The sequence below is a fragment of the Piliocolobus tephrosceles genome, chromosome 7 (genome assembly GCF_002776525.5).
Source record: "Piliocolobus tephrosceles isolate RC106 chromosome 7, ASM277652v3, whole genome shotgun sequence".
Taxonomy (NCBI): domain Eukaryota; kingdom Metazoa; phylum Chordata; class Mammalia; order Primates; family Cercopithecidae; genus Piliocolobus; species Piliocolobus tephrosceles.
Genome location: NC_045440.1, coordinates 4,123,158 through 4,133,901, shown reverse-complemented (window position 1 = coordinate 4,133,901; position 10,744 = coordinate 4,123,158).

Genomic DNA, 10,744 nt, shown 5'->3' with positions numbered 1-10,744 from the left:
TTTTTTTATTAACATTTTGAAATGATTATTTTACACTTTAAATAACTAGTGTGCAGTGATGCTGACACACAGTGTTGTAATATCTTACCTTTATTGCTACTTTTCAAGCAACCTGTAAAGCTTACAATGTAACCTTAAATCAAACCCCCAAAATTGAATGCTAATGATCAAAAGAAATCATAAATATGATGACAAAAACACAAATGAAACTGAGTAGACAAAGATACAACTAACTTTGCCAGGGGAAGCTGATGTAGGCACAGAAGAGCAGACCTCAGACATTGAATCATCTTTGTTCCTTCCCTTGCCCCACAAACTCTGCCTATTTCTAGCATTTATTCCTTGGAGGATGGAAGAGAGGAGACAAAGTGACAGAAAACTAACAGGAGAGTGAGTGGCCTGGCATGTTTCCCAAGGCTAGAAAAACAAAGAGAAGGACATTGGCAATTCCTGCTTCTAGCAACAGGATTCTATTGAGAAGTCACGAATGTTTACTTTTCCTGCCCTGGGCATGTGATTAGGCTAACATTTTTCTACCTACTTGAATTCAGGTAAACCCTATGTGACTTGCTGTGGCATAAATGTGATCCCAGTGTGTTGCTTGCCAAGTTCCCTATCCCTTATCTCTGCAAGGAAAGGTTCCTTGTCCTGGAGGCATCAGCCTGGGTCCCTCAGAACTCTGGATGGAGAGACATCATGGGTATTCTAACCCCACCCACCAAAAGGAATAAACAGCTCAGTTCATCATATGAACGGCAAAATATCTAGATCATGAAAAAGTAAAAAGTATACATCAATTTTTATTAGATGACAACTTGTTACCATACAAGTTCCCCCTTTTTTCTTCATAAAGATTAAAAGTTTTCTTTCTCATAGATATGTATTATTAAAATGAGAGAAAACTGGATACAGTTTTGCATCCTACTTTTTTGAACTTAATATTGTGAACCAAGTGGCAACTTCTACCTACAGTCTTCTCTACCTTCTCAAAGAAACATAATCTCCACAATCATAATTCCATAGCACTTGAAGTATATTGCATGCTGTAAAGTATTATAATGGCTTAAATATTTCTACTAGATTCTGAACTTCTAAAGAAGAAACAAGATTTCATACACATCTTTGGTTAGCCCGTAGTATCTAGCACTGGGCCTAAATATAATAGCTCTAAATACGTTTAGTGAATACATGAATGATGGAACTCTAGCCAATTAAACAATATTTCTTTTACATATTTAAATCATATTAGCAGTTTTATTTAGGTATAATTGACATATAACAAACTGCATATAATTAAAGAATATAACTTGATGTTTTTAACATATGTGTGTGTGTGTGTATGTATCTGTGAAATCATCAAGATACTCAAGATAATGAACATATCCTTCCTACAGTAAATCAACCCTCCCATCTTCTCCTACCCTGAACAATTTTTCTTTTTCTTTCCCTTTTTTTTTTTTTTTTTTTTTTTGAGACAGAGTCTTGCTCTGTTGCCCAGGCTGGAGTGCAGTGGCGCAATCTCGGCTCACTGCAACCTCCACCTCCCAGGTTCAAGAGATTCTCCTGCCTCAGCCTCCCGAGTAGCTGGGATTACAGGCGCCCGCCACCACGTCCAGCTAATTTTTGTATTTTTGTATAGATGGGGTTTTACCATGTTGGTCAGGCTGGTCTTGAACACCTGAACTCGTGATCCACCCACCTTAGCCTCCCAAAGTGCCAAGATTACAGGCGTGAGCCACTGTACTCAGCCTCTGAACAATCTTTCTTAATGTCATGTTTCTGGGCAAAGAAACAGGGATAGAGAGGTGGACACTGACATATATATCCAGCAGCCACAATTTCAAAGGCAACTTTGAGTATTTGATGTGTCGACAAATAAAAATAAAAAGGTTTCCCAAGTTTTTCCGGTTTCTTAATGGTCACTGGAAAGCTACAAACGTATTCACACCCAGATGCAAATAGTAAAAATATTCCGAGGAACTGAAAAGGCTTCCAGGGAAAAGGTTTTTCTATTGTCTCATCAAGGAGATGAGACTCTGTACTTGAGCCACAGAAATCTAGTGAACTCTGAGAAGGCTTTGTCCCCAAGAGTGGCTCCTTGTCCCCAGGAAGTGCTATAACTGAATGTCCTCAAGATGGTGCTTATTATACCCGCTCCTAAGATGTTAGCACAGAGACCGAGGTGATAGGCTATAAGCACTTAGCCCTGTCATCAGAAAGGATTTCTCATTCGTTTGTGACGGGAACTTCCATTACCTCTATCTTGAGTTTCTTTCTGTGCCGCACTCTTCCGTGCAGTGAGTCCTCTATGTTTTAGCTCAATTGAAAACACACGTGGCTTTAAAACAGTTCTGTCTCCAAATACTGACATACGTTTATGAATTAAAACCTCTTGCTATCACATAGAACAATAAAGCTTTTAGAGGAAAATGCAGAACGTCTTCATGACCTTGGAGTAAGTTAAAATTTCTTACAAAGGGTCATACAAGGTGCTAACCATAAAAGGAATAATAAAGTAGACTATATTAAAATGAACACACCATGAAGACAGGGAAAATTCAGCCCCCAGAGTGTGAAGAGGTGTTCATCGTACACACCGCTGACAGTTGAGTAGTAGCCAGAATATACACAATTCCTTACAAATAAAAAAGCAATAGACAGACAACACAACCGACAAATGGGCAACAGACTTTAACAGACACTTCACAATGGGCAGGAGATGGGCAGGAAACACACACAAAGGGGCTTAACTTCACTAGTATCAGGGAACTGCAAATTTAACCCACGATGGGATCCCACCACCTATACAAAAGAATGGCTGAAATGAAAAACACAAGGAATATCAAGCGTTGGTGAAATATGGAATTGGTGAGTTCTAATACACTGCTGGAAGAAATGTGAGTTGTTTCGATCTGTTTGGAAAACTGCCTGGCAGTAACAACTAAAGCTAAACATATGCATATCCTATGGCCCAGCAACCCCACTCTTAAAGGTATATACATATAGCCAAAAGATATGGACACCTATATTCACCTAAAGACATATGCTAGAATATCCAAAGAAGCACTCTTCAGAGTAGCACAAATCTGGAAACTGCATACGTGCCCATCATCAGTGAAATGATCAAATAAACTGCGGTATATTCATAGAATGAAATGCTACCAGAGTTAAAAGAATGAAGGTTTTCAACCGTATGCAACAATATGGATCAATCCCTCTATTAGTCCATTTTGTATCGCTGTAAAGGAATACCTGAGACTCGGTAATTTATAAGGACAAGCGGTTTATTTGGTTCACGGTTCTGCGGGCTGTACAAGCATGGCACCAGCATGTGTTTGGATCCCGGTGAGGCCTCAGGAAGCTGTTACTCATGGTGGAAGGTGACTGAGGAACATGTGTGTCACAAGGTCAGAGAGGGAGCAAGAGAGAGGGGAGGAGATGCCAGGCTCCTTTAAACAACCAGCTCTCATGTGAACCGATAGAGCATTAACTCACTCATTACCACAAGGAGGACACCAAGCCATTCGTGAGGGATCCACCCCCATAACCCAAACACCTCCCAGTGGTCCCCACCTCCAACATTGGGGGTCACATTTTAACATGAGATTTGGAGGGGACAAATATCCAAACGATAAAAATTCCATAAATATCACATTAAAAGGGAAGTCCACAAAAGAAAACGCACCGTAGGATTCCATTTATAGAAAGTACAGAAACATGAGCCAATAGATAGACCAGATAAAATAAAATAAAATAAAGTACAAAAACATGTAATCCCAGCACTTTGGGAGGTCGAGGCGGGCAGATCATGAGGTCAGGAGGTTGAGACGATCCTGGCTAACACAGTGAAACCCCGTGTCTACTAAAAATACAAAAAATTAGCCGGGCGTGGTGGAAGGTGCCTGTAATCCCAGCTACATGGGAGGCTGAGGCAGGAGAATGGTGTGAACCCAGGAGGCGTAGCTTGCAGCAAGCCGAGATCACGTTCCTGCACTCCAGCTGGGTGGACTGGAGACTCCGTCTCAAAAAGACAAAAAAAAAAAAAAAGTGCAAAAACAGATAAAACAAATGTGGGCCTTAGAAGTGGGATAGAGGCTGCCTGGGGTAGCACCTGGCAGGGAGCACTGGGGGCCGGGAGGTGGTCCTGGGGTGCTGGTAATGTTGTTTCTTGATGTGAGCTCTGGTTACATGAGGGTGCTTAGGTTATGAAAAATTCATTTATTTATTTGTACATTTATGATATATGTACTTTGGTCCATGTATATTTCAATTAAAACTGCCTTTTGCTTTCAGGCAATTGCCTTGTTATGTATTTTAAACCATGTTAGAACTTGAAACTGAGCAGAGTATCCTCTCTCATCCGTGTTCTGCCATTCCCCTGAGGGATGAATGTCATCCAGTCAGTGCCTTCTGGGCAGCTAGAAACTGGAGATCACTGGGTTCAAAGATCAGGTGAAATGTCAAAGCAGTATCCCCATTCAATAAGATTATGTCATAGTATATACAGAAACTGCTGAGAGAGTTTTAGCTCAGAAGAAATCTAACTGAAGAAATAAGTGACTTAAATGAGATAACGTCCAATGCCAGATTATCCAGTAACCAGTGAAGAATAGAGACCCTTTGCTCTCAATAAAGAAGTTGTTTCAGTTAGGGCAGCAGGTAAGTGACTCATCAGTATGATGAGAGGAAGGAAATTCATTTTACCTACCTTATATTTGTGATCTTATTACACATTGAATAGCTTTACTCAATAACTCAAAGTGAAATTAAGGATGAATTGTGCCAGCCACAGCTTCCAAGTAGCACAACTATAATAATATATGAGGATTACTGATCTCAATAAATAGATGGGAACATTAAATTGTGTAAAGGTCCAGGAAGGAGGCTACATGACCCTCCGCTTGTAGCAGCAGGTGGTTGCTATTGCTACTTACCTTCATTCTCTAATTACCTTGCTGTTTCATTGTTACTGTTACTCATTAAGACAATTCTCAGTTACTTCAGTACGTTAGGAAGAATGTATGGACAAACTAGAGTGTCCTCATTTATTACTCTCATGTGGATCATCTGTAATATTTAGTCTACTGTTTATGTGGCTCTTTATATGTGCAGTTATTGGAAAAATCTGCTGAGCTTTTTATTCTGAAGAGAATAAAATCTTTCTGAAAAATATTATAGTATTTATAAGCCTTAGAACCTAAGACAACAATGACGTGGGGCCTAATTGATATCTGGATGGTGAATCTCCCGAAACACACACAACTAACAGAAGAATCAGGGTTCCCTCCAAAAAAATCAAACCCAGAACAAAAACGACACAAAGAAGACAAAAATATGTATCAATGAAGTTTTTTTTTATAAAAAATCAAGAAAAGGATCAAGATAGAATGACAAGGAAAAGAAGAAAGAAACCAGGGGAAGTAAAAAGAGAAGAAATGGGGGAATGAATATATGTATTGAATGATTATCATGTGGTTCATGTATGTTAGTGCAAAGAAAGCCAGAAACGGGGAGTAAGAAAAGCAGACAAAGAGCTAAGAGCTATGTATAAAGAACAGGCCGGGCGCGGTGGCTCAAGCCTGTAATCCCAGCACTTTGGGAGGCCGAGACGGGCGGATCATGAGGTCAGGAGATCGAGACCATCCTGGCTAACACGGTGAAACCCCATCTCTACTAAAAAAAATACAAAAAAACTAGCTGGGCGAGGTGGCGGGCGCCTGTAGTCCCAGCTACTTGGGAGACTGAGGCAGAAGAATGGCCTAAACCCGGGAGGCGGAGCTTGCAGTGAGCTGAGGTCTGGCCGCTGCACTCCAGCCTGGGCGACAGAGCGAGACTCCGTCTCAAAAAAAAAAAAAAAAAAAAAAGAATACAGAGAAGAAAAGAAAAGGTAAAAATATATAATTTTGTATATATTTGTTTATAACTACTCCAATTAGCACTCAAACTAGATTTATATAATCAAATATCAATTGCTTATATAACTTTTTACACATTTATCATTAATGGAAATTAGATTTTGACGACTTCTAACTGCAACTGAAACTTGCTTGAACCTTTGTGTTAAGAAACTAAAATCCAAAATAATGCCAAAGGTTAAAAATTCTTGCTCTAGAAAGTCTAGAGTTGTATTGTTTTGAAGTTTAATATATTATATTCATTTCCAGAATAATAGGAAATTATTAAAAAGGGAAATTTTCAGTGAGGCCTATGTGTGGGTAAGCTGACACATCTTCAAATGAATGCTTGAGAGGTCGGGAACTGCGCCTTAGAACTCAGTCTAGAAGCGTAGGCAAGATTTGAAAATCTTTGTTTCAGCCAGGCGTGGTGGCTCATGCCTGTAATCCCAGCACTTTGGGAGTTTCTCCATGTTGGTCAGGCTGGTCTCGATCTCCCAACCTCAGGTGAAGAAACCCCATCTCTACTAAAAATACAAAAATTAGCCAGGCATGGTGGTGCATGCCTGTAATCCTAGCTACTCAGGAGGCTGAGGCAGGAGAATTGCTTGGACCTGAAAGGTGGAGGTTGCAGTGAGCCGAGATGGCTCTATCTCACTCCAACCTGGGCAACAAGAGTGAAACTCGATCTCAAATAAAAAAGGAAAATGTTCATTTCTTGTCATTTAAATTGCACTTGCAAGAAGAATCAATTCCAGGGTTCCCCAAAGGTGGACAAGTCACTGCTTTTCAGATCCTCTTAGCCTGCTTTTCAGGGAAAGTAGCAAACTTGAGAATTCTAACATAAGTAAGGCGTATAAATCAAGGCACTTCGGGGCACTTGATGTGTTTGAAGAGCTGACTGCTACAGAAGGAAGGAAAGGAAAGGGAGAAAGAGAAAAGACGCTTAATCCACGGAGCTAGAGGCATGCAGGCATGAAGGTATTGCCTAGTCAATACCTTCTAGTCAATATCAGTGTCTTCTTAAAAAATGAAAAAGCTTCTAGTCATTATCAGTATCTTTTTAAAAAACAAAAAAGACATTAGTTTGAAAGAGCAGAGGGTCCATCAGAGGCAGTAGTGAAAAATAATTTTGGAGATCTAAGATTCTGGGGAATATCTGATCCCTTGCCAAGCCTGAGGCCACGCACATATGACCACTATTTGCAATCGCAGACATTTTAGAGATTAAAATACTTTTGAAAGCCTCTGTTTATCCTCTGTTCCTTTGGGGAACTGCACTTCTCTCAGACTCCAAGTGTCGCTGGGGCCTGCCAGGCACACCGACAGTGGCAGTGCGGTGGGTACATGATCCAGTCTCAGACAGTCATTCTCCCTGGCCCAGGAAATTGACAAGAGGTTGGAGCAGGACTGCTGATGGCTCAGCCCTGAAGCAAAGATCCTCATGTCTCATCCCAAGTTGTAACTTTCCTGAGGTTTGGTTTGCAGCGGTTCCTTTTATTGTGCCAGCTACTTAGGCATTCCCAACACATCCTCCTCCTTGCTTTAGTTCATTTTGACGTGTATAGCAAAAGGACTAAAGTATTACAAACTTGAATGCTCCTTCACAACAACAGCATCTACCCCAGTGGGGCCCACAGTGAAAGAAAGGTACCATGGCTACTAGGGATGCCAACAGGACTCATCACAAATGGATGAAGGGACTCTTGTTGGAGCAAAAGAATCTACTGAGATGGCAATGTGCTATTGGAATGCCAGCCTAGAAGATCAAGGTTGTCGCAGTGCTGGCACCTTTGCCCACTTTCTGTCTTTCTGTTTGTACTGCCATCCCCTAGTATCTCAGCTAGTCTAGCTGGTCTGTCTGTTCCTCTTGCTGTCTCTGCATCCCCTACATCTATCCCTTCTAATATATTCATAATGATGGGAGTTGGCAACACAATCTTCTCTGTTAATGTCCACTTGGCTGGAGACACAACACATTCCTATAGTAAAAGGTAACTGCGTAGACCATGTAGCACACGTGCCATTCCTGATTTGCTGGCTACAATTCATGATTTTTCTTCTATGAATTCAAGAAAAGTTGGTTAGAATCTGTATTTCATGCCAGTGCAGGGTTAATTTTTTTTTTTTTTTTTTTTTTTGAGACGGAGTCTCGCTCTGTCGCCCGGACTGGAGTGCAGTGGCCGGATCTCAGCTCACTGCAAGCTCCGCCTCCCGGGTTCACACCATTCTCCTGCCTCAGCCTCCCGAGTAGCTGGGACTACAGGCGCCCGCCACCTCGCCCGGCTAGTTTTTGTATTTTTAGTAGAGACGGGGTTTCACCGTGTTAGCCAGGATGGTCTCAATCTCCTGACCTTGTGATCCGCCCGTCTCGGCCTCCCAAAGTGCTGGGATTACAGGCGTGAGCCACCGCGCCCGGCCCAGGGTTAATTTTTCTATACAACCCATTGGATAATATTCACTCCTTCTTGAAAGCCCTTCAGGGGACCTCTACTGCCTACTGGATAGCACCTGCACTCCTCAGTCTGTCATGAAAAGCCTCCCTGACCTGGTCCAGTCCACTTTTCCAGCCTTATATCCTGCAACTACAGTACCTCAAACTCTCAGCTCTACCCACACAAATCTACTCACTTTTTCCCAAGTGGGACTTGCTCGGGGCCTTACTCAGGTCTTTGCTGAAGCCAGCAGTGTCTTCTCTCTCACCTGCAATGCTCTTCTATCACTTCCTCCTGCCAAAATCTTCTGGTCTGCAAAGTCTAGTACAGTTTCTTCCTCCTACATAAAGGATTCATGGATAACTACAGATAAAAATCATCCGTCTCAGTACTTTTTTTTCTTTTTTGGGAGATGGAGTCTTGCTCTGTCACCAGGCTGGAGTGCAGTGGCACGATCTCTGCTTGCTGCAACCTCCGCCTCCCAGGTTCAAGCAATTCTCCTGCCTCAGTCTCCTGAGTAGCTGGGATCATGGCGCACGCCGCACACATGGCTTGTGTGTGTGTGTGTGTGTGTGTGTGTGTGTGTGTGTGTGTGTATTTTAGTAGTGATGGGGTTTCACCATGTTACCCAGGCTGGTCTCAAACTCCTAAGCTTAGGCAATCTGCCCACCTCGGCCTCTCAAAGTGCTAGAATTACAGGTGTGAGCCACTGTGCCCGGCCCCAGGACTTCTATACGCTGCAAACTTATTATCTCTATCACTCTTAGGGCATTCTTCCGGATACTGTCATGAACTCTCAACTATATATAAGTTCCTAACTAGATTATAAGTTTTGGAGGGCAGAGATGGAAATGTGACGTTTTTACATATATATATCTATGTCTCATCTGTACATCATAGAGCCTAGGATAGTGCAGAGCACAGAGCATCACTCAATAATTAATTGTAGAGCCAATGAATCAAGGAGCTGTTTCTTAGCTCCCTCTGCAAAACAGCAGTACTTTGCTCTGTACAAGCTGGTCCTTGACTCTTTGGTCATAAATCCTAAAGAGCCAGCTGTGAGTCAGTGGGCACTTGGAGGAAAGCAGAACTAAGACTGAGCGTTTCCAGTTTTATTTTGTGTTTTCTGATTTGCTGCCCCAGAGGTTTGTTGTTGTTGCTGCTGTTGTTTTGAGACAGAGTCTTGCTCTTGTCGCCTAGCCTGGAGTGCAGTGGTGTGATCTTCGCTCACTGCAACCTCCGCCTCCTGGATTCAAGCAGTTCTCCTGCCCCAGCCTCCTGAGTAGTTGGGATTACAGGGGCCCGCCACCATGCTCGGCTAAGTTGTGCATTTTTAGTACAGACAGGGTCACCATGTTGGCCAGGCTGGTCTTGAACTCCTGACCTCAGGTGATCCACCTGCCTCGGCCTCCCAAAGTGCTGGGATTACAGGCATGAGCCAATGCATCCAGTCAGGTCTGTATTATAGGTACAATCTAGGCATACAACGGTCTAAGAAGAAATATAAATACTGGAAATGGCTCTCCTATTATAAATGCCACAGAGGACACAGAATTAAAAAAAAAGAGAGCATAAAATTCTGCTTTAAAATTCAAAGACGTACTTAAACTACAATTCTAAACTGAAAATGCAAGTTGGCCCGGACAGTTAAAAGACAGGTCTTTTATATTATAAAAAAGACCTAATTACAAGATGCATAGCTTTTTAATTTTACTTTTTAATACATGCGACGTCACACTTAACATCTATATATCATTTCCAAGTACAAATGATACTGTAAACTTTTGTGTGATAAAAATCTCATTTAAAAATATGTTTAAGTCCTACAAAAGCATTTTGCTTTCTAAAAATGCTAAATATGTTCTTATAATTTTTACTTACCCCGTACAACTACTTTTTTTTTTTTTTTTTTTTTTTTTTGAGACGGAGTCTCGCTCTGTTGCCCAGGCTGGAGTGCAGTGGTGCAATCTCGGCTCACTGCAAGCTCCGCCTCCCGGGTTTAGGCCATTCTCCTGCCTCAGCCTCCTGAGTAGCTGGGACTACAGGCGCCCGCCACCATGCCCAGCTAATTTTTTGTATTTTTAGTAGAGACGGGATTTCACTGTGGTCTCAATCTCCTGACCTGTGATCTGCCCGCCTCGGCCTCCCAAAGTGCTGGGATTACAGGCGTGAGCCACCGCGCCCGGCACAACTACTTTCAAACACTGTTTTCCACCTTGTGCAAAAACAAATTCCAACTTACTTTATATCACATTGCCATAAATTTAAAATTATAGGGATTGGGAAGAATTCGATTCGCTAAAGATGCACATTGCTAAAAACGCCTCACGGTATGTGAGTTGCTGAAGGGCTGAAAGCTACTAACCTGAGTCATCCTGTGATTACAGGAAAATTACCTCTTGTCTTTGTGAATCA